This window comes from Equus asinus, chromosome 21 (genome assembly GCF_041296235.1).
Source record: "Equus asinus isolate D_3611 breed Donkey chromosome 21, EquAss-T2T_v2, whole genome shotgun sequence".
In the NCBI taxonomy this organism is placed as follows: domain Eukaryota; kingdom Metazoa; phylum Chordata; class Mammalia; order Perissodactyla; family Equidae; genus Equus; species Equus asinus.
The window spans coordinates 97,257,184-97,282,447 of record NC_091810.1 but is presented as its reverse complement, the minus strand read 5'-3'; the positions used below and the strand labels follow the sequence as shown (position 1 = coordinate 97,282,447).

Sequence of the window (25,264 nt, the reverse complement as noted above, 5' to 3'; positions counted from 1 at the left end):
TGGGTAAGAACTCAGGTGAATGTTTCTGATTCGTTTAACATGGCTGTTGGCACAAAATCTGAAATGAGGGATGTTTTATTATCATTGCAGTGATTTCAGTGAGTTAAACCTTTAAAAGTTTGTTTTCTAAGTAAAAATTAACATGCGATAGAGAAATTAAGAACCTAAGACGTTTTGCTTTGGTTTGAATCCATTTTGGGCTTAGAGTGGTGGTCCGTATCCTGTCTGCAGATTAGAATCACCCGGGTGCTTAGACAGCATCCCAACGGCAGGGGCCCTCCAGATCAGCTAACCCAGATTCTGGAGGTGGGTCACTGGCTGCCTCATCTTCAAGTTCTCCAGGGGATTCCAACTGATAAACAAATGGCAAGCAATAGGATATACTGTATAAGAGGAATCCATTTGGTGTAAACCTAATTTGACCTGACCTTGTTTTACCAAAAGGGCCTGACGTGGCCATTGAGCATGCATTGTATATCTGCTTTAAGCATTTGCTCTGTCCCAAAGACAAGAACAAATGGCCTTAAGATAAAGGTGCAACTTCCCCCGAATATGCATTTCCTTAAGGATAAGCATCTCTCCTTAGGCTAGGAATTGATTGCTGCGCCCACCCGTGACTACCCAGCTCACCTGTGACCACCCAGCTCAAGACAATAGACTTGCTTCCTGCCATGTCCGTCAATTGCTGTGCCGACAGAGCAGTCTCGTGACTACTATACAAGGCACATTCCTATCATACGTGATACATGCTCTTTGACAGTATATAACCACTCTGTACACCCCACTTCTTTGGTGCCTTTCCTTATTTGGGGAAGGAAGGCCCTGGGCTAAGCTAGTCCTCTGATCGGGCTCAGAATAAACTCACCCCAATGTTCACTGATAGATTGGTCATGGATTATTTGTGTCCACACAATGCACACCCAGGATTGGAAGCTGCTGTGTGGAGTTTGGGGCTCCGGAATCTTCCCTCCTATGTGTTCAAGGCAGGACACGCGCTGGTTTTCTGAAGTGTTGGCATTTCTTCGGAGACAACTGTAAGTGGTCTGAATTTAATTTTCGCTGCTCTTGCATGTTTTCAATCGTGTACTATTTATGGCCAGCACATCGTGAAGTTGCAGTAAAGGCATTTATGTAAAACCACTGGGGAGCAACTAGAAACTTGGAAAGTCAGTTGTGAAGCAAATTTACTTTTCTTGTTGCCTGTAGAAATAAATCCCAAGAGGGAGCAGAAGTTCTCTGAAAGCATGTCCTGGTTATTTCCCATCTATCTCTGTGACACGCTTTCATCTAGAGAGATTGCTGTCTGGAGACTGAAGTAGTCATGTCCAGATTTGCGTTTTCCTTGTTGCAAAGTTTTTATCTGTAACTTTTCTTCTCTAGTTATGTTGCAAAACACACAGTCCGAATCTAGAAGTGTATCAAAGGAGGCCCTGATTACCCCTCTTGTGGCCCTAAGTAGTGGAGGGGAAAAAAAAAAGAAGGTGTTCCCACCTCCAATATGTTTAAATTTAAAAAACCAAAAACTAAGCTTTAAAATAAGTATGAGGAAATTCAAAGAAGTTGTGACTTTTTCCAAAATGTGTTGACTCCCTTTTTAAAACAAGCATAAAACTCTTTCAGAAATATTTTTGGGCCCCGGTCCTCTTCACAGGCTGCCTAACAGGCCGAATGAGTCAGCACTACATTCAAAACAATTTTCCTGTTTTTGCTGACTTCCTTCCCAGAGATTTATTAACCATGAATTTCCGATTCTTGATATGACACAGTGATGAGATTACAGTCTGAAGATGATAAATTATCACATAAAAATGATAGATTTTGAAAGGAAAAAAGTGAAAAGTCAGAATAATATTATAGAAATCTGGTCCAGATGACAAACGCTGAAATAAGAGGCGGCTTTGCCGGTTAATCATATTTCTTTGAAAAGCCATAGAAATGTTTAAACTCACTTCTTTACAAAAGCATTCTAGTTTTTAAAAAATCTTACATGATGACATGAATTTAATTTACATAAGATCTTAATTCAAGTATCAAGAGTAGTTTGAACTTTCATTTTATATGCTTTCTCTAAAGATGACCTTAGTTTTCATTTTATCCCTATATATGGGAGAAAGCCACTTAACTGGCAAAAAAGATTCTCACCATATTACTTAATTATGAAAGCAAATATATTTTAGTGCAATTATGTTAATTTCGTACATATTAGAAGGGTCAAAGTCAATTTAGCTTTTTAGTTTCTAACATTAAGTAGATTTCTAGTAAGAAATTGGAAAGTCATGTTGAAATTCAATCACAAAGAGAAAAGAGTCCAGAGAGTAGTTTTCAGAAAGACCACGGGAGTATTTCTACATCTTACAGATCATGGTTTTCAAACCGCTTCATGAAGAATATGAAAGATGCAGGGGACATGTTTTGAAAATGACATGGCAGGTAGCTTTAATAGTGCAGGTTTCTTTTGGTCTCTATACTTGAATTCATGTTGAATATGAATAGTTATGACTCATAAAGTTATTTAGTGAAGCTGACAATCATGTGACGATTATGTGTCTAAGAATTCATTCTTCTAGAAGGACAAATCCCACACAGCCTGAGTAACAATCAGAGGACTTCACAGTGTTGTTAGAAAGTTATAGTTCTGTCGCTCACAAGAACTGGAAGAGACTGTGGGAACACACTTGGGTGGTTGAACTATATAGGGATGTGTCCCAGAATTTTTTTTGTTTTCGTTAAAATACAACACATATATAAAGGCTGAACAAATCATACATGTATATAGCTTGATGATATTTTATGAAGTGGACACGCCAGTGTAACCACCACCCAGATTAAGATATGGAACACTACCAGCATCCCGGATGTATCACACACTACCCGCTAGAGGTGATTGCTGTTCTGACTTCCGTTACTGAGATTCAATTTGCCTATTTGGGAATTTTCTATGAATGAAATCGTGCTGGATGTTACTGTTTGTCTTCACTTCCTTTGCTCGGCATTTTATCTGTGAGATGCAACCATGTTGATGCTTGCATTTCTTTTTCATGACTACTTCGTATCCCATTGGAGGGATGTACCACAAGCTTATTGATCACTTGTGTTGAAAGGTATTTGGGTTTCCAGTTTGTTGCTATAACGACTAGTGTTGCTGTGAATATTCTTGTACATGTCTTTTGGTGCACGTGTATACACACTTCTATTGGATACATGTCTAGAAGAGGAATCTTGAGCCTGAAGGTAAGTATACGTTCAACTTTTACAGATACCGACAAATATTTTCCAAAGGATTTGTGTTAATTTACACTCATACCAATAGTGTGTATGAATTTCAACAATGAAGTTGGGAGAAAATATGTGTATGGGTCACCAGAGTCAACCCTGTGTGTTTTATCAAAGTAAACACGAGGTGATGGAGACAGTGTTAAGACTGGAAATGTGGATTTGGGGCATAGATGCTCTTGTGGATGGCAACTAAGAAAGAAAGAAAAGCCCTGAGACTAGAGCTTTAGGAAATGCCTAAATTTAGGGGGAAGTGGAAGAGGAGTAGGAAAGACAGAAATGCCAGACTTAGTGCTGAGTGGACCGGGTAGTGGATTACACAGGTGAGAGGGAGTGGATTACACAGGTGAGAGGAGGAGCTGCCCCCGTGTGGCATATGGAAAAGTGTCTGAAGTGAAAGAAGACTCATGAGTTGCTGCTGGATTTGGGAATCAGGGTCCTGATTGACAATAACAGAAATACTTGAAAAAATGGAGGGGTTATAAGCCCATTTTCAGTGGAACGAAGAGTGAGAAGGAGGAAAGGATTCAGTGAGTGTAGATATCTTCCAAGCTCTCAGTGCCCGAAAGACTGAGAGGCTAAAAGGATGGGGAGAGAGCACTAAATACCTTAATCTGCTGAAAAGGAAAGTGCGTCAAGGAGAGTCATAGGAGACACGCTTGAAAAACCACAGTAAGCCAATTCCGGAGAGATTTGATTCTCCCATCAATACGTCTATTTCTTTACCTTTTGGGGCAGAGGCGTCTCTGATGGGGGTGGAGGGGGGACATGAAAGAAAAAATATTACCCTCTGGAGAGTTTAATAATGTCCCTCCTTCTCCTTGAAGGGTATTTTGCTGAAATATTTTTTTGGAAGAACTAACGTAGTATTTGAAATTCAATGAAAATGTGGATTGGTTAGAGAGGAGGCAAAAAAGTGATTCAAATCTTCCCAGGTCCTCCGTGATTTTAGAAGCCTCGTTTCCTGGTATTCCTCACATTCTCTCGCTATAAGTCATGGTTTCTCAGCAGTCGTAGTATTGACATTTTGGGCCAGACAGCTCCTCATTGTGGGGGCTGTCCTGTGCATTGTCACATCCGTAGCCACATGCCTGGCCTCTACCTTCTAGATGCCAGTAGCCCCACTCTCCCCTCAGTCATGACAACCAGTCTCCAGACTTTGTCAAATGTCCCCTGGGGCAAGTTCTTGCCCCCCCCACCTAACGGAGAACCACGAGTGTGGGTCCCACTGAGCAAGTAGGTATTAGGAAGAATGGGTCACAGGCCCGGACAACTGGTAATCCTCAATGTGTAGTCCCGGAGGAAGTATTTGACACAAAAAGCTGAAATTTTTGCTCATTAAACTGGATTTATTGCTTACTAAGGGAGAGCTGTATTTGTAAGACACAGTGTCCCTGAGCAAAGCAGAGAGCTAAACTTACATAGGGTTTGCGAAACCATGGAGTTCCAGAATTGGCAGATTTCAGAAGCAGAAAATATTTAAAGATCAGTTAGTTGTTCCTTCGTGATGGGAATATATTATTTTCAGGACTGTTGACTGACTTCTTTGCAGAGGTGTGGTCCTAAAGTCTGTCAGTCCTGGACTGGGACTCGTAACTGGTTCTGCTGGTGACTTACCACTGTAGCCAAAGAACACTCATTTCCAAGTAGGGCAGGAATTTTTTACTTCCAGCAGCATATGTCTGAAGGTTTGTGAAGAAACTTCAAAGGACAGAACAAATATTTCCTTTTGCAGTCTCCGGGCTTTGGAAGACAGTACATGTGCAGCCTGATTACGTAGTGCCTCTCAAAGTTGCTAATTATGCTTTTTTATTTTAAATGAATGTAGCAGTTCTACACTCATGGCATTATTAAACTGTTCATTGGGTTACCCAATATATAAAAATATACTATAGAATTACTCTTTATAAAAACGTCTGACCACTTTAACAATCTGTATGCAAAACCCACTCAATTCTAATTCAAGTCAGGGTTATATGAGGCAAAGCATTTGAATTAAAAGAATTTTCTTTTTTTCTTCACTTTTCTTTTTGATGTTGACTGTTATCTTATGACATGCCTAGTGTATTAAAATAATCAAGTGGAAAGAATGTTTCATGTTTCCCACTCCTTGACTTATCTTTGTTGGGCAACATCGCATTTTAACGATAAGGAATTTCTTCATTTTTCAAGGGAAGGACTGCTCATGGCACAGAGGGCAGATAGTGGTCTGTCAAACTCTCTTGAGTAATACGAGGTGAGTAGACACCATTCATAGCACAGATTTTTCTCAGGCAGAGGTGATCAAGGGTTCTTTCCTTAGACCAGCATTTCTCAGTGTGGTCCTGGGAGCAGCAGCTTTAGCATCATTGGGGAGCTGGTTAGAAATCCGAATTCACGGTCTGCTCACTCCAAACCCACCTCCCCCAGCAGAGTCAGAAATTCCACGTCCAAACCAGATGCACACCACAGTCTGAGGATTGCTGCCTAGGAGGATGGAGGGGCGACAACATCTGTCGTTTCTTTCACTTCTTCATGTCTAAGACTGCAAAGCAAAACAAAATACTTGGAGAGCACTTCTCTCTTCCCGGTAAACTTATCCTGTCTGTGCTGGGATACATTGCTGCACAGACAATTTTCCATTATTAGAAGAGTGGTTTATTTGGCCAGTGCATCACCCATATGTTTGTGGTTTCTGGTGTGGCAGCAGCCAGCTCTCGCTAGCAGTTATGCTGGTGGAGTGTCGCCAGGAGCAAAAACAAGATCTGTTCCTTTGCTGTTTCCTTTCTTCTGCTTGCTGCTGTAAACTTGAGACAGTCTGTATTAGTTGGTGTTCCAGAGCAACAGAGCCCATAGGATATATAAGAGGAGATTTATTATGGGAACTGGCTTACACAGTTACAGAGGCCGAGAAGTCCATGATCTGCCCTCTGCAAGCTGGAGAAGCAGGAGAGCTGTGTGTAATTCAGTGTGCATCCAGAGGCCTGACAATCAAGAGGCTGATGGTGTAAGACCCGCTTCAGTTTGAGCCTCCTGAGAACCAGGAGTGCTGATGGCTGAGCGAAGCAGAAGGTGGATGCCTCTGCTCAAGCTGAGCAAATTCGCCTTCCTCAGCCTTCTCGTTCTGGCCAGGCCCTGGACAGACTGGATGAGGTCCACCCGCATTGGTGAGGGCATCTTCTTTACTCAGTCTACTGACTCAAATGCTGATCTCCCCCTGAGATGCCCTCACAGAGATACCCAGACAGAACGTTCACCAGCTGTCTGGGCACCCCTGAGCCCAGTCAAGCCGACACGTAAAATTAACTGTCCCACGCTGTCACCCAGTGCCACGTGATTTGGCTCTCTTGGTTTTATTTCCCAGCCTTGCTCATCCAGTCTCACCAGTTGGGGTGTGTGTGAGGGGGAGGGGTTAGATTACTTCATATCAATATTGTAGTCATTTCTCCATTGAATGAGTATGATGTCTCCATTCCTGTCCTTCCGGATTTACCCGAAGTCCTTTGTTCCCCTCCCCCATCACTCATCTAATTTCTCCATCTGTGGTGGGAGCTCAGTGTACAGTTCCCATCTCAATGAGGAAACCAAGTCTAAGAAGGGTAACTAAAGCAAAGGCCTACGCATGAGGACAGGCCAACTGGGTGAGGGAATGTGGCTAGGCAGCAACCTGGTGGGCTCCAAGGACTATGGTTACTCTGGAAGATGCAAGTGCTAAAAGTAGTCCCTGAGAGCTGGCGAGGGCTAGGCATGATCAGGATGGACTTGGGACTGGCAGAGACCAACCCTACAGGTTGAAGACACCATGAGTCCAGCTGATAGACTGGAAAGGCCTGCAAAGATCAGATCCAGTCCCAAATGCTCTGAAACCCATTCCTCGGTCAGCCCCACTTCCATTGTTTTTGACCAAAGCATGTTATACCTCACAATTTAGGATTGACTTGGCTGCTGGCTTGGTTCTCTTAGACTGTCCTTGCATTAGTCAGCTCAGGTTGCTGTAACAAAATACCACAGACCAGATGGCTTAAAGGACAGAAATTTATTTCTCACAGTTCTGAAGGCTGGGAAGTCCAAGATCAGGATGCAGTCTGACTTGCTCCCCCGGTGAGGCCTCTCTTCCTGGCGGGCAGATGGCCGCCTTCTCTGTGTCCTCACTTGGTGGAGACTGAGAGAAAAAGCAAGCTCTCTGGTGCCGCCTCTTGTAAGGGCACTAATCCTGTCATGAGGGCCCCACCCTCATAACCTCATTTAATTCCCTCCCAAAGGCCCATCTCCAAACGCCAACATATTGGGGATCAGGTCTTCCACATACTAATTTGGGGGGCACAGTTCACTCCGTAGCAGTCATTTTAGGATAAGCACTTGTTCATTCCCACTGAGCTTTGTGATGCTAAGCACGGAGCAGGTCATCAGTTACATTTCCTGGTTAACTGATATCCACATCCTATTCCTAGGAGACGAGCATCAATTTTTAAAACATTGAAGGCTTTCTGTAAGTTTGCACACATTGTCTCTTAAGTTTCTGCTGTGTCCATCAAGCGTTCACTTGTCTTGTGATTCATGGTGCTCAAGGCCCGGCACTCAGACCCTGAAGCCGCCTAGTTCAGAAGGCCGGGATTGCAGCCTGGCTGCCTTTAAGATCTGCTTTCAGATCTGACATTTAAAGCACACAGATTGAGTGTTGTTGATTTTTAATCTAAAATAATTCCTCCGTCCTGTGCCTCCCTCACTCAGGATCTCGCCCTGTGCCTGGTAAAGCACTCAACAGCTAAAACAATTAAAGAACAACATTTAATGAGCAAACCCTATGTGCCAGACTCACCCTGCTACGCTGATAACCAGCTGGAATAACTCTTTCAGGAAATCCCGTTAGAATCCCCATTTGATTAGGAGGCAGATGATTGGGGAGGTGTTTTGGGGCATATGAACCAAACCATGCCATATGGAAAGAAAAAACAGGTCTGCAAAGAGACCTTCCTCTGTTCTCTAAAGAACATAAATTTCTCTTTCTACCTGCTGATATGTTTCAGAAGGAAAAACACAGGCTTTCTCATCGTGTTCCAGCACATAGTTCATCACGTAATGGGGCCCTGATTTCACTTTACATACGAACTATGGATTCTTGGACAAAAATCATAAAAATGCTATTAGATTAATACAGAACTTCAGATTTTTCCCAAAGGGCCTTTGCCTAACTTATTTTTATCAACATGAAACCCAACTGAGATACCACAGCCTGGAGTCTGGCACGTTTCCACCATCTGCCACCCACAGAGCTTGATTTTAAGTTGTTTTCTTCAATCTAACGAGACCAGTGATTTCTAACAGCAGTCACATCCAAGTTTCTTCTGCAATTGTCAGCTATGCATCGAAATGTTATATGCTGTTTTCCTTTAAAAAAAATGCTATATTTTGAAATAAATTCAGGTTTACAGAAGAGTTGCAAAGATGGTAGAGGTTTTCTATATGTGCTTCACTCGGCTTTATATAACATTAACCTTAGTTTTACTAAAACTAAGAAATTAGCGCTGGTCTAGGACTCTTAGCTAATATCCACATTTTGTTTGGCTTTCCCCGTTTTTCCACTAACATCTCTTTATCTGATCCAGGATCAAAGCCAGGATGCTGTGTGGTATTTAGTCCTCACGTCTCCTTAGTCTCCTATCTATAACCGTGTCTCAGTCTTTGTCCTTGACCTTGACTGTTTCTGCTGTTTTTAAGGCTCTTTCCAAGGGCACCTTTTGACACATGCAAGATATCTTACAACCATTGAATAGGATACCTTATTTATATATATTTAAAAGTAAGTTCCACATCATGTTTCTTTGATACTCAAAAGAACTTTGAAAGATAGAAGCAAAATAAATATTTGTTGAAGGGGAAAAAAAGAATTACCAAGCAAGAGCTCACCCCTTGGTGTAACTACCTTTGAACAAGCTTTCATGCTTCTGGTATCACCTTAACCCAATCCAGCGGGTCCATCTCAAATGTTCTTAAACATTCAGGGCATTAAGGAGGCTTGTGGCAGGTGGCCTGTCCCTGCTACATCTGGAGCTCACAGCACCCAAGTTTCTGGCCATCTTTGTCATAATCATCACAGTCAAGTTCCCTGAGTCACAGATGTATACTGCCCTGGTGAGTTACAGACTGAAAGAGAAAAAAAATTATTTCAATTTTTACTTACAGCTTTTACTTACTTCAATTTTACTTACTTACCCTACCCACACCTCCTTCTTCCCAGGGCTCAATCATGAGTCCCGCCAGGGGCAAGTGGACCAGAGCGGGGAGGTGGGCCTGAAGAAAAGTCTTGGTGACAGACACGCTGCTCTGTTCATATTTTCCTCCTCCTCGCCGCTAAGGCTGCACCACTCTATCAAGTGTGTCGTTTCTGATCCTCTCTTCATTCGGGGACTCTGTAGTCCCTCATGTAGACTTCTGGTGGGTTGATCTGATGTTCTCAGGCATTTCTAAACGCCTGGTGCAGAACACAACTGGGAATGAAGCCGAGACCACAGTTGTGCCGTGCTCACGTCTGAACAAGGGACACCACACTGGGAGGGAGTTGTGTAGCCCAGATAGGGACAGGACCAGAGAATACAAGAGGGAAACTTACTATGTGTTGGGATGGACAAGGGGAGAGACGATCTGGATGGATTCTGCAGACACGAGTCGATTACCTTTGCTGGGCATCATTTTACTCATTCTTGGCATATGCCTATATGGATAGAACCATCTAAAAGTGAGAAGTAAGCAGGGACTAAAATAGTTAAATACTGATGTTTATGATAACCTGACAGAGGTGTGCAGTATGATTTAGACTAGAGCAAGGAGGAAGATCAGCCGGGAAATTATTGGAATAATCTAGGCGTGGAGGATGAGCACATTTCCCGCTTTCCATGCCTGCCGGGAAACTCATTTAAGTTTTGTGCTGACTTGTAGTAGCTGTCTTTTATCCAGATTGAGAAATAATTATTTTTCATCTTCTCTTTTCAAGTCGTGTCTATGCCTCCTTTGCCTTGTTAGTCTTCGGGTTTTATTTTACTTGATAGTCCTTATAAGTCACTACATCTTACTTTTTAGAAGTAAGTAGGCAATAAACAAAAGAAATGCATGAATGAAAAAGAGTTTATTGGTCATTATGGCAAAACCAGAGATGAATGACACTTATTTGACATGAAGCTTTTATAACAAGGCTAGGATTTTACAAAGTACTAGGTTAAGAGACGTCACCTAGCGGATGAAAGCTGGTGGTGATGCTGTGCTTGGGAGTTAAAGAACAAGGTTAAGATACTTAACCTAAGAAGTTACTAAGAACATAGTAACTTCCAAGCTTCAAATGACAAGCAGCTGGGACTGAGGTTCAGAAATCCTTGTTGAACTCTAAGAGTGTGCTGTGTTTCCACAGCCACTTTGAAGATCAGCGATGGAAACAGGATAATGGCCTGAGAGTCTTGGTAAGACTCTGTTCCTTTCAAGGCTGGTAGATGGAGGAGAAAGGAGGGTGGTAGGATCAGAGTTCCCAGGCAATTCACCCTGTGTGGATGTCCTCATTGTTACCACCGAGCAGCGACTACCTGGGGACACGGTGATGCGCTGGGCGTCAGGACTTACTAACTAGTGAGGACTCTGGGTCTTCAAAGCTTAAGGAAAATATAACACACTGAAAGATTAGCAAACAGAGAAATGTACAATTACCACATCCTGGAGGATATAACACAAGAGTTTGCAAACCCAAATGCCTATAGGGTCCAGGAGGATCACTGAATGGGTGAAGTGGGTGAGGTGTAAGACGAGAGAGTAGGGACTGTGGCCAACTGGACAGCACTTGATCTGCCAAAAGGGCAGCTTCTGACCGGCCCCGCTTCCTTCTGTGGAGGAATGAGCGCCGTACTCCCAAATACTGACTGACCGAGAGAAGCCAGAAAATTAGACTTTTATTGAAACAGGGTTTTCTAAATATTGGCCGAATTTTGTAATGCAATATAAAGAGCAAACAGGACACTTCCGTGACTGCATTAAACCTGTGAGTCATTGCTGTGTGGTCTCTGGAAGCAGAATGAGCCCTATCTCTCTGGGGATGTGCAGTACATACTGTTACTGACACGGAAGAGGCCAGCTGAGAAAATTGAGGGGAAAGACAGCACTTATGGCACAGGATGAGGGACAGCCAGATGTGGGAGTCAAATACTGTCTCTAGTCGGTAAGCTCAGAAGGGTGGTGTGGGGGCTCGCCTCTGTAGTAGACCCTATGTGAACCTCTGGGAATATTTCAGCAGAGGCTACTCCCCAGTCAACGTAGAGCTGAGGCTATGGTGGGTAAAAGGTATTCTGAATCCAATTTCCGACGTGTGTGTGTGAGCATGCGTGCATGTGCACAGGGCGCGGGGTGGGGTTCCCCACACCAGCAACAAATTCTCCTAATACCAGTTGTGTGTGCTCCAATTCAATTCGATTCTGACGCTACCAGGAGATAACTTCAGATCCCACAGGTTAAGGGTTCAGTCCTACAAGACTGCGCCCAACTTCAGGCACCAATCACAAGCCCAGGTTGGTACCTGTGCTTCTGACCAAGTGGCTATAAATCAGAGGTTCCTGTGACCTCCTCCTTGGATTTGTTTATTTATTTATTTATTTATTATTTTTTTGAGGAAGATTAGCCCTGAGCTAACTGCTGCCAATCCTCCTCTTCTTGCTGAGGAAGACTGGCCCTGAGCTAACATCCATGCCCATCTTCCTCTACTTTATATGTGAGACGCCTACCACAGCATGACTTGCCAAGTGGTGCCATGTCCACACCCGGGATCCGAACCGGCGAACCCTGGGCTGCCGAAGCAGAACGTGCCCACTTAACCACCGCGCCACCAGACCGTCCCCTCCTTAGGTTTGTTTAACTTGTTAGAGGAGCTCACAGAGCTCAGAGAAACGTTTTACTCACCGATTACTGGTTTGTTATAAAGGGATATAACTCAGGGAGAGCCAGCTGGAAGAGACACATAGGGCCAGGTATGGGGAGAGGATGCAGAGCTTCTGTGCTCGCCAAGCATACCACTCTCCCCAAATCTCCATGTATTCATCAACTTAGAAGCTCTCTGAACCCTGTCCTTTTGGGTTTTCATGGAGGCTTCATTGCATAGGCTTGGCGGATAAAATCATTGCCCATTGGAGATCAATTCAACCTCCAGCCCCTCTTCCCTCCCTGGAGGTCTGGGGTGCGACTGAAAATTCCAACCTTCTATTGGTGGTGGGTTCTCCTGGCAACCAGCTCCACCCTTGGGTGCTTTCCAACAGTCACTTTATTAGCTGATTGACTCAACGTACACCCAGATGCAGTGGAAAGAGATTTGTTATGAATAACAAGACAAACATTTCACCTTTACAGCTTTGAAGTATTTTAAGAATTGAGGACAAGAAACCAGATGTTATGACAAAAGATGCTTCAATGCTCTTATCCTCAGGAAATTCCAAGAGTTTTGGAAGCTCTGAGCCAAGAACCTCGCATAAACAGCAAATATACATGAGAAATGTATTTTGGTCATCTGAATGACCAAATATATGTTTTCTATAAATCAAAATATTGTGGCTGGGGGTGAGGGCTAGGAGTCTGGGTTTACAGTAAAGACATGATGAGCCTTTTGGTGCAAGGTCAAAGGAAAGTGGCTACCAGAACTTTTATGTGACAACTAATCCCAAAGTGAAATTTAAAAAAAATTATCAAATGCATGTCATTTAACATTCACATATGTGAGAAAAAGTCAGTTTACAAAATCTTCCAAGCTTCCAAATGTTTAGATACATGACGTGAATTAAGGTTTGGGGTTTCAATCCTAATTTTGTGTTCTGGCTGTAGTATTTATGTGGTTACTATGTACTAGAAAGCACAGTGAATTTTCTCCGTGCATCATCTCAATTATTCCTCATGAGACCCCTAAAGCAGGTGTTATTAATATTGTCCCACATTCATTACTCCAGGATACGAGGGCTTTGATGGCTCAAGTGACGTGCCCAAGCTCTCATGTCTGAGGAAGTGCTGGTGTCGTGTCCTGGAGTCAGGCTGGTCTCACTGTGAGCTCCACCTGCAGACTTTCTCCATTGATTTGACCATGACAACTTTCTAACTTTCCTAGAGGGCGAGTTGTTGTTAAAATCAAAAGCGGTGATGTAGCCACGACATCGGGTTTTCATGTGTTGAGGAATGGGGTCGCTATTCTGGGTCAAACTGTTTCAGCCTGAAGTAAAGAAGTCTGACATGGCTTGTCAAACTATTGTACATTTGCTTCAACCATTAAAGTAAAGAACGCATTAAACATTACCTCAGAGTAAGGAATGCACTCTTTTAAGATAAGAATGCATACTTTCCCTCCTATGCCCACCAGTATCTGTAAGGTATTAGTACTTCTGAAGATGAGTTCCCTTTCCCAGACATCAGAGGCATGTTGACTGCTAATTCTAATTTGCAAATGAATACCCCTTTGAAATTTTGATTACGTATCCTGGGCATGTTTGATGGATGCTCTTTGTTCTAAAAAGGTATAAAACTGTATTGAAAGGTGTGCTTCTCAGAACGCTTTCTTCCTTTGCGGAGACTGCCTTCCCAGACTGTAGTCCTCAAGCCAGGCTCAAGTCAAGGTCACCTTATCTTTCCTCTATAGAATGGTTACTAGTTATTTTCATTGATACCCAACAAATGTTTTATAAATATGTAAACCAAATGTTTTATAAACTGTAGGAGAGTTGCTGGTTTAATTGGCATTCACCAAGCACCTCCTGGGTTCCAGCGACCTTGCTAGGTGACATCACTTGATGGCCGTCACTATTATTTTTCTCAATTATTGCTCATATGAAATTCTCCTGCTAATAGACTCTTGCTGCCTCCATTCAAAAGGCAGGATGTCTAGCCCTGTCACCTCTGTTCTGGTCACTGGTTACATCTTTCTGTGCCCACTCTAACCTAATTACATGGTCTCCCTCTGGGACCAGCTGGAGATGAAGACGAGAAGAGGTGCAGCCCACCCAAGGCTTCTGTCCACTGAATGGTTATTTTACCACTGTTCCATGAGCCCAACGCTGGAGAACTTTCCTTCTAAATAGTGAACATTTTTTTCCCATAGGCTTTTAAAATAAAACATCCTGGCCCACTGCTGAGCCTATATCCAAAACACTCAGTCAGTTAAAACCACAGGAAGAGCTATTGCGGGATGTGAAAACTGTGTCCTAACACTATTTCATCTTAAGTTTTCTATGCTTTGACTCTCTAGGGGAGCAAAAGAAAGGAAATAGAAACAATTGAGAGAATAGGAATGGATATGGGGAGGAATCCAGCTGAGCAGCAGGTTGCTGTGCAGAAACACAGAGAGCGGTTCCTACCAGTCAGACAAAAGCCCGTCACAGGACTGAGAATCAGAGGAGCTGGGCCTGAAGACAAGCACCACACATCGTGAAAGAATGAGCCAGTGTGAGAGGGAGAAAACTGGGACATGCACTCATTCTCCTTCCCAAATGGCTCCATAACTACATTGCGCAGGCAAAGAAAATTGCTTGTTAATATTGGTCCAAGCAGTGATGACAGGTCACCGAAAAAATAACCCCCTCCCCTTCATCTTCTTTCTCGTATTTTGAGGAAGGAAAATAGATATTAGGGAAAAGGAGAAACCAGCAGCAAAGAGATTTCTTTTGAGGCTGGTTTTATGCTATTAAGCAGTCTATGAATTGCTTCAGAAGATTTATACCTGTGTTGATGCAAATAATCTGTAATCAATCTATAAATCAAAATTGGGGTGAGTTTATTTTGAGCCATGTCTGAGGACAATAGCCCGGGGCCTTCATTCCCCCAGGAAGGAAGCAGACCAAACAAGTGGGGTGTACAGAGTGGTTATATACCATCTTGGAACAAAGAGCATACATCACACATGACAGGAATATCTCTTTACTGCTGTCACAAGATGCTTAGCTGGCACAGCAGGTCAGCGGTCAGAAGGTGAGCACAGCAGGTCGGTAATTAATCCTCAGCTTCTGGGAAGAGATGCTTATCCTTAAAGAAATGCCGATATGAGGGGAAGTTACATCTCTATCTTTAAGGGCGTCATTCCTGTCTTTGGGCCATAGTAAATGTTTAACGCAGAAGTACAATGCATGCTCAATAGGCCATATCGGGCCTTTTTGGGAAAACAAGGTCAGGCCAAGTTAGTTTTAAACCAAATTCCTTCCTCATGTATTCCAATATATCCTACTGCTTTTCGTTTATTCATTACCTAATTGATGAAAATAGTTCAGTACATCCAATCCAGGGATCACTGGTTCTTAAATGGATCTCATAATTAATGAAAAAGCATTCAGCAAAGTTGTAAATTATTTAAACATGGTAGATATTCTTTCTTTACTGCCACATCTTGAAGATAAAGGACATCTTGAATATAAAATGTATAGAACTCAAATATGGTACTCCTTTCTTCACTGCTTGTTATACATCAGTCACAGGCTTAAGTGCTGTAACTCAGATTAAGTCAAATTGCTGTAACTTTTTTATTTTTCTTTAGGAAGATTAGCCCTGAGCTAACATCCGTGCCAATCTTCCCTCTATTTTCTTGTACGTCTGACACCTCCACAGCGTGGCTGGTGAGTGGAGGAGATCCGTGCCCCAGAACTGAACCTGTGAACCTGGGCCACTGACTCAGAGTACGTGGAACTTTAACCACTAGGCCAAGGGGCCAGTGCCCATTGCTGTAACTCCTTCAAGTCTTTCTGTGTCTTCCCATTGAACTTAGAATGAAATCCACACTCTCACAACGACGCCGTGTGTGTGATCTGGCTTCCACTTCTCTCCAGCTTCACTGTACGACTCTCTCCCTTGCTCGCTGCTTTCCAGCTGCCCTGGCCTTCTCCAAGTGTCTTGAACGCTCGAAGCCTTTTGCCACTTTAGGTCCTTTCCATGTGCTGTCTCTTCCGCCTGGAATACTGGCTTCCAGTCTGGCTCTTTTGTGGGTGCTTCCTTCACACTCTTCAAATCTCAGCCTAATGTCATATTTTCAGAGAGACCTTCCCTGATTCTCCTTCTTAAATAGCTTTCCCTTCCACCCCCACCTCATCCTCATTGGTTCTACCACAGCATCCTTCTGCTTCCTCCATAGACCGTGGCACAGTCTGCTCTTGTCTTGTTTTCTTGTTTGTCTTGTTTCCCAGCTACACTATGGGCTCCACGGGGGCAGGTGCCTTGTCATCCTTAATTTCTATGTATCAAACCCTAGAGTGGTGGCTGCCATGCTGCACACATACTACTTGCTTACTAAGTGAATGAGTAAATGTAGGAAATGGAAGCTAATATTAATGAGCCTCACTTTTATGCCAAGTGTTGTGCTAACTGTTACTTGTTAGGTTACATAGCTATTATGAGATGTGTTATTTTCTCCATCTCACTGATCAGAAGAGTGGGAACTTAGGTCTTATAATGCAGCATAAGTCCTTAAGGAATGCCTGTCTATATCGTTAGAGAATGAGTTCATTATATGATGGATCCCCATTTTATGTTCTTCCACTATGGCATGTAGAAATCGCACGCAGCCTGCTTCAATTAAGCAGCCACATTCAGCCCTGAGCTTTGGGTCTCCAGCGAATCGTGCGTGCGCTTGTGGGTGTGAATACGTCTTAGTGAAATGGACATCTTTTGGAGCACAGACAGTGTCTATCATGTCAACATTTGTGATCTTTTCATTGTGATTCTTTACGTTCATATAGCAATGCTGCAAGGAGTTCTCAGACACTTGAGCTCCTTACCCTCCTTCCGCGGCTTATCCCAGGTCACACAGCTGGGGAGTGGTGGAGGCCTCTTGGCCACCATCTTCTGTCCCCAGAGCACAATCTGTTGTCCCAAGGCTCATCTTCCCTACCCAGACCACCCTTTTATCCTCCTTGAGTATTTCCTGAAAGTCAGCACTATGACACACTGAGAGCTTCAAACAGAGTGGGAATAGAGGGGTTCTTGTAGGGAAAAGAGATGAGCAAACACAGATTTCTCTGCCTTCTTTCTATCTCTCCTGAGTGCCCCTTTCCTGTACACGCCTCCCTCCCAAAAGCAGAGGGAGCGTGTCTCCAAGAGCCCTCACTTCAGAGTACCACTCCATAATGATATTTTAACAGGTGACAGTGAAACGGTGACAAGATAAAGATACCAGATCTGCCAGTGAGGCACGTCCTCTCAAACAGCTCTCTTCTGCTCCATTCCCTCCTGTCCTACGCTGGTTTCAGTTACCGCAATCTCTTCCTGTTGTTTTCCAATACCCTCCTGAGGTGTCTCCTTCAGCCTCGCCCCGTCCACTGCACCATCTACACTGCGAACCGTCTATGCTGCAAATAGAAGTTCTGTTCTACAGCACAGAGCTGACTGTATGGCTTTTCTCCTCGCTAGCAAGCAGTGGCTCCCCTCTGCTTATCGCCTAAGTCCAAACTCTTCAATATACCATCCAAAGCCCTTGACAACTGGGTCCCTTGCCATTCCACCTCCACTCCTGTTAATACTACCCTCTCACCGTAGATGACTCTGGTGCTGTCTGAGCATCCTGGGCCATCTCCTCCCTCGGGCCTTCCTGTGGTGGTCCTGCCTCCTGGGATGCCCACTCCCCACTTCTCTCTGGAGTTCAGCTTGAAGATAACTTCCCGTCTGCAGCTGTCCTAGGCTCTCTTCTATCGTCCCTCTTCCCAAAGGAGATGATGTGTTTCCCCCAGCCCTGCCCCACGGCGGTTTGCGTAGACATCTATTAGAGCTACAGCTAAGATACCTCCGCTTTTTACCCTTGTGACAGCATGGCTTGTCAGCAGAACAGAGTAGTTTAGTGACGGCAGCTGCTGTCCATCGCATCCTGTTCAATCTCTGAACTTCATGGACCCTGGTCTCACGCAGAGCAGGGACGTCACCTCACTCTCCTTTGTGACATTAGAACCGACTGCGACTCCAGGCATGTGGCAGGAAGTTATCAACGCATTTGGGACTCCAGGCATTCCTCTGGCTCCTTCACATACGCTCTCTCCTTCCCACCACAGTCCTCTGAGGGGCCAAGATACTGCTGTTTTGCAGATAAGAAAACTGAGGTTAAAAGGAATTTTTTTCACAGGAGTAGCATTTGAACTGACGTACATGTCTGACTCCTAAACTGTATTCTTCTCCATTATATGAGATATTTCCTTATAAATTGATCAAATATGGAATATCGTCTCCCCTTCAATACGTAGAAAATATCCCCCTACCTCGCATCCTGTGAAAGCTGTTAAAGGCTGGTGGGAATTGATATGGTACTTAAATAAAGCGATTGAGTGTGAAAGCCAGGCGGAGGAGAGTGGAGGAGAGGCGTCTGTAGGGGACGAGATTAGTAGGCAGACTACATGGGACAGGGGCTCTGCGTGCAGAGGGAACCCAGTCCACAATTTACTGGGATTGCTTCTGCCACCCAAGTGAGAACCCACCCCAATAAGACATGCTGGTTGAAAGCAAAAAATGTTACACCCGACACAGATGGGAAGTATCTGGCAAGTGCTTCCACATGTAACTCTTGAGAGTCCTAATCTCGGTTTCGAGGATTGCAGAGAAGGCTGAGCTCCCAGGTCTCCTGACCTGCTCCTGTGGTCTCCATCCTTCATGCACTACCCCTCCAAGCCATGAAGGACTTGGCAGGTTCAACAGACAAACCAGGTATTTCCCCCTGGACATCTGCAACCATAGGAAGTGCAAGAAAAATCAGGTAGGGCCTTGGATGGGAGGTCGTTAAAATCCGTAATAAATTCTCTTAGGTGGCGACCTTGTTAGAAATTACTGCAGGGTACTTCCAGGTTTACTTGGGGATTTTCAGAATGTTCAGTATTTTAATAGGAACAATATGTTTCCTTTCTGCAAGCGGGACATTTCTGACCAAGGAAGCTGCAGTGACACACTTTTCCGGAGATGAGAGAAAGCACAAACACATGTGCACACCAATAATTTTGGAGAAATGAATGAGACGTCGGGGCAAATGCTGTGCTCTAGACTCAAGAAGGGTCATAAAAGGAGCGGAAAGGGCTTGTGTCTTTAAAGGAAGCAATTAGTTGCAGGCAGCCTCAGACAAGTTGGAGAAACATCTGGAAAGGCCGATAATAGATTGACTTCCTGAAATGTAGTTTTGACCATGATGACTTCAGACAGGAAGCTTAAGCATCTTATCGTAACACTGGAAAAAGACATAAAATCAAAAAGTAAAACTGCTTAACTGCATATAGAATTGTAATTCTCTAAAACAGTATATTTTCTAAAGTTATAGAGGTTTAAAATTGTTATCCTTAGGAAGATCTAACAGCCAGAAACCAAACATTTTCATCTACTCCTCTCCTTTGCAGGAAATATTTAAAGAAAAATATATGTGCCTGTGTCTATTAAGTCCAAATGCTATAATCTCTTCTGCAAATTATTACATCTGCAGGCAATTTTAATAGAAATGACATTTCATTCCTCTAGACCAGAATTTTGTTGTGGAAAAAGTTTTGACTATGATAAAGTTGAAAGCACTAACAAAGAGAAAAATTAGTGAACATCAAAAAAATTAACCATATTTTTCCAATGATATGGCTATTGGCCTTTCAAAAGCCTGAAGGCAGGACTGTAAGAATAATCCTGGAGTTATCAGAAATACGTGTGGTATTTTCAGGTTTACACACACGTACACATGTCAGTATTATATGTGAACATAAATTATTCAGGGAACTATCTGGAGATAAGGAAAATCCTTTAGCATCACATTCTGTCTTGTTTCTTTCATTCCCAATAATTTGCAGGGCCCTGTTAATTTAAATGTCACCCACATACTTAGGAGGAAGCATTTTTCTTCTGTGTTTAAAGAAGTGTGTGTAATTTTGAGTGTCTAAACTTGAATATTCTTTGAGGTTTCATGTTGGCCATCTCTAAATCCACGACATTGTAAATAAAGCAGCGTAAGTTTCACGTTGAAAGAATGAGTTATACTGTATCTCCTCTTGTCAGGCAGCGACACATAGGTCCTGGCCTTTGACCCCAAGCTGCGTACAATGAGGAAAATCACAAATCTTTACCTAATAGTTGTCAACGAGGAAGGGTACTTTTCCACAAACGCGGAGAGTGCAATGTCCATTTAAATGTGACTGTAGATACACGCCTTTGAGTCTTACACAAAGTTCACACCGATTTCTTCCCAGCTACGTTAAAAAATTAAGCCGTAAGTTTCCGCTGACGTGCAGCTCTTCTGTACCTATTCTCCGTTTGGACTCTATGTCCAGCTGGGTGAACTTCCCCGTCTTCCCTGACAGGCTCTGCTCTCCGGTGTGTGTGCCTTTGCCCACGCTGCATCCTCTCCCTGCAACGTCTTTCTCCTTCTCCACCTCTCAAAGTCCTTCCCGTCCTTCCAGGACTGACCAGCTCAAGTGCAGCCCCCTGCTTGAAGACGCACCATCACCTCTAGGACAGGTCATCTTCTGCTCCTTCGGCTGAGCCTCTATTATTTTATTTAGTACACTTAATTCCGAAATTGCTTGTTGAGAGGCTGTATTTTACAAGGCACTGCTCTGTGTCCTGTGAGGGTTGTGAAAATAAGGAAATGCCCACTCTCGAGAATTAGGAGAGGAAACAAGGTGTGCACAGCATAATCATGACACGATGCGGATCCCGGTTTGACATCTGTATTCTGCTTAATCGGGACTGAGGGACTGGAGTTACAGACACGCACACGCGTGCATGTGTGCACATATGTATAAGGTCCCCCTGACGGTGGGCCTGGAGTGACTAAGCGGGAATCGAACGGCATTGTGTAGATCTCAGGGCATCCCCACCTTTGCCCAGCAGGGAATTTGTTCATCTGTTTAGATCAAGTGATTCTTTGGGTCAAAAAGGGAACTTTTTAAAAAAATTATGACATATCTTTGATTACTACAAAAAGTAACAAGTGTTTATTGTAAAACGACTTAAGGCAGAAGGTGAAAGTTATTTTATTCTCACACTACTTTTCAGGGTAACTGCCAACAGTTTGCATATCCTCCTGGGCTTTTCACCACTCATAATTTGTGTGTGAGTGTGTCTGTGCGTGTGCACGCACGGAACAGAATGTGTGCATGTGAGGAGCAAAATGTTAGCAGGCACTCCCGCGTAGCAGCGCTGGGTGCTGAGTCTGGGCATCTCGCCCGGCGTCTGTGCTCCTCACCCCTGACATGCCACCTCTCACGTGGTCGTCTCTAAATGTGCTCCTTGATGTTTAGGTGGTTCTCATTCACGGGTCTTAGTCCCACCAATCCAGAAACCCTCTGTGCCTCTCAGTAAATTCCTGGGATACTTTATATAAAAAGCAAACAATTTCTCTTTTGGAGAAGTTCACCCCGTGTTTTTCCTGGTTATTCTTTTATGAATGTAGACTATGTCTGTCCTCGAGGAGAGATGATGGAGTCTGCATATAGCCTGGGCCTTTCCCGTCTTTCCCGTGGAGACACACGCCCCGGCCCCCGCCACCTGACTCTCGCAGCCCCACGCTGGAATCGCAGGCAGCATTCGACCTTCTCCCTCCTCTGAGTCCCTCCTCCACTCGAAGTCCAGAGACTGAGTCAAGAGGAGTGGCCTGGTTTCCCCCTAAATCCTTCACGTGCAGAACACACCATCTGCAACTCTCTTCCCCTTCAGAGGGGGCAGAAAGCAGCAGAGCCCAGAGAAGGGGGCTCCTGCTGGGTCCAGAGTCTCCCCAAGGGTGAGTGAACCTCACTCTGCAGGTGCTGGGTACCCTTGACCCGCACCAGATCTACAACCCTGGGCCTAGAAGGCTATACTTGCAAGTACATTCTGCCCTCTGTAGATGAGCTCGAAGGCTTTGCAACTACTGAAGACATTATTCCTGTGGTAAATGTGTTTCAAGTTCAAACGAGTGACCTTCACACAAAGCTCTGGAAACAGCCTGTATCTAGAATACACGTATTAGTTAAGTATAGGTACAAGTTAGGCACCCAAGCTCATTTTACAAAGATCTTCACAATCAAAGGAACGTGAGTGAACACTGAGTTTCATTTTCAGATACACAATGGAATATTACTCAGCCATAAAAAACATAAAATCTTACCATTTGTGACAACCTGGATGGACCTTGAGGGCACTGTGCTAGGCAAAATCAGTTAGATGGAGAAAGTCAAATACTGTATCATGTCACTCATATGTGGAAGATAAAAACAACAACAAACAAGCAAACACATAGATACAGAGGTTAGATTAGTGGTTACCGGGGGAGGCGGGGAATGAAAGGAGTGACTGGGCACATGTGTGTGGTGACGGATGGTAATTAGTCTTTGGGTAGTGAATACTGGCTGATTTTAGAAGGAACTAAAGAAAAGGACTTTGCAGTCCAATGGTTACAGAGAATACCAAATGATGCACCTAGTAAAAATAATAATAATAATAATACTTCTTAGCCATTTAACCTCATGCCTCAGTTTCCCTATCGGTAAAATGGAGATAATGATAGTACTCACCTCACAGATCAAATGAGGTAATGTCCATGCACCACTCGGAGCGCCAGCAAGCTCTATGTGAGGGTGCGTCGCCATTAGCAGCAACGGACGGTCCACAAACCCTTGCTGTGGACAAACCTCTCCTACAGGAGCCTCCCTCAGGTACCAGAGGGCAGTCTCAGGCTACCCCTAAAAGTGCGTTAGGCTGCTGTGTCTAAACAACCAAGCCATCTTTCAAACTTTTCTCTGTTTTTAAGAGCAGAAAGGAAACTGCGAAAGTCTCCCACTCTTGACTGTTATTGAATTCGAGGTTTCTTGAGGGTGAAGAAAATGTTCTAAGGTTAAATTGTGGTGATGGTTGCCCAAATCTGGTTATGTACTAAAACCACTGAACTCACACTTTAGAGGGGTGAGTTATACGGCGTATGAATTAAGTCTCAATAGAGCTCTTAAAAAAAAAGTCTGACACTCTTAAAAATTCTTTCCAGGCATTGTGGGAATTTGCCCTGTTTCAAAAGGCAAATCGGGATAACGCTGCCAGAGGCTTCAAGACAACACATGCTATTTGTGAAAACATACGCAAACGCTGAGGTCTGGGCAGGACAGCAAGATCCGGGACCAGATTTCTGACTCAGTTTATTTCGTGTCTGAATAACTTTCAGTGTTGGGGGGAGACTTCAAAAATCATAATGTCTCCAGGGAGCTCTCGCCTTGTGCTTCTAACGCTAACCACGTTAGGCTGTCTTTCTTTCCTCCAAGGGCCGGAGTTCATGGAAGCTCTTCTCAGTAGTCACAGCACTGTTATTCCAAAGGAATAAAACAGAGAAATTGGATTCAGATCAATACGACCTTCTTCACCACCAAGTTCCGCCACACTTTCTTTAAGTAAGGAGCTCACACTGCGTCTTATGAAGGCCCATCCATGGGGCCCCTCCACACATGGCCAGTCGTGGGAATGAAACAGTGGGGATGAGGGGTCTCACATCTCCTGGCACCTCTGAAGATCAAACTCCTCGCAGTGGCTGCAGTGAGAGCCCAGCTGTAGTTTTCTCATCTGCATACTTAGCAGGTTTTACGCTCGTTGTCAGCAGCCCTGACCTCAGCGGAGGCGGGAGCCGCCCTGGAGGAGATCCCAGGTGGGTTCTGTTTTCCGCTCTGTGAGACTGAAATGCCAGTCATGGTCTTCTGATGATAAAACTTGTGGAAAAGTGTACTTCAAACGATTTGACTATTTCCTGTTTTTAACCTTTACTTACGTTTTTAGTAGTTCTTCAGTTTCTGAGCCTTATAGAAACACATCATTTCCTGCAAAAACATCTAGTTGTACATTAAAGTCGAGGACAGTGGGGCCTAACAAAACAGTGAGAGTCCAGCAGTGGCCCGTGATCACTTTCAGAACATCAACTTATATAGGTGATTGGGAACACGTTCAATATGTGGCTATGAGTCGAAAGAACCACCTACATAAGCAACATTAGCCAGCCTCTCAGCCCGCTGTCTGATTTCCCCCACACAGAACACACCCTCAATGAGCTGAGGCAGACAGCTTTGGGTTTAGACTTTACCAACTTATCTGCACAGACCCTGCTCCTGATTTCTCACTGTCTGTGAGAGAAATGGGAGAGCTGTGCCAGCGGAGGGGTCTGTGCCTCTGTGTCCCTATGTAGGAAGGAAAGGCATCCAGGCCCACCTGGGGCTTTGGGCTGCTCACTGGTTGTTGATCCCCTCCAGTCCTGGCTGCTGGGACGGTGACCTAGATTACAATTTCTAGACAAGTCTCCTTACTACCGTCATACCGCATCTGCGGTGGGAAAAAGAAACACGACTTTCGAGGCTGCTTCTACTGAAGACAACTTTTTATCAATTGCTTTTTAAAAATCAACATTTACATTATTACGGCTTTACAAATACTATCCCCAGCTGAACCACGTATCTGCTGCGGTAACGCTTCTCTCGTGTCCAATTTCTGTTTTCTCTGGAGTTAGTAATTGCCGTTGATTTGGGTTGGTTGTTTAGCTTTCTAACTACCTGACATTCAAATCGTAATTTTTCTGTTAGTACTGGAAGTATGATTCTGGAAGATTCAGACGTCATGTGATCTCTCGTGCTCCCTCTCATCCTAGAGTTGTCTGCTCCTCTGCTCCCAGGTGGATGGATAGATCAGTGGACCTGCCACACCACTGTCCCCTGGAATGCTCCCTCCGCCTCCACCCCGGGAATTCTCACCCCTCTCCCGTGTTAGATCTCCTGTTTCCTGAATCTCACGTCTGTCTGTCTTTTAGTTTACTCTTCTATTTTGATATATCCTCTGGCTGCTTCTTAGAAAGGAAGATAAACTTTGGGATGCTGTGTGTCTGGGACTGCCTTCGTTCTTCTCTGAATTTAACCTTTTGCCTGGATGTAGAATTCTCTACTGGAAAGGTTTCCTTCAGAGTTGTGAAGGCGTGGCTCCAGTTCCTTCCGACCTTCAGATTTGCCCTTAGGAAATCTGGTGCTGTTCTTATAATTAATGCATCACGTGACCTTTTTATTTTAACTGCTATGGAAGC

The 25,264-nt window shown here is 44.0% G+C and overlaps 1 long non-coding RNA gene across 1 annotated transcript in view; it reads left to right on the top strand.

Moving 5' to 3' along the window:
* The first annotated feature begins 923 nt into the window (after positions 1 to 923).
* Positions 924 to 25,264, top strand: part of LOC139041391 (uncharacterized) — a 30,806-nt gene continuing 6,465 nt past the window's right edge. The window contains exon 1 of the long non-coding RNA XR_011496454.1: positions 924 to 1,034. This is a non-coding gene — a long non-coding RNA (uncharacterized lncRNA). The remainder of the gene's footprint in view (positions 1,035 to 25,264) is intronic.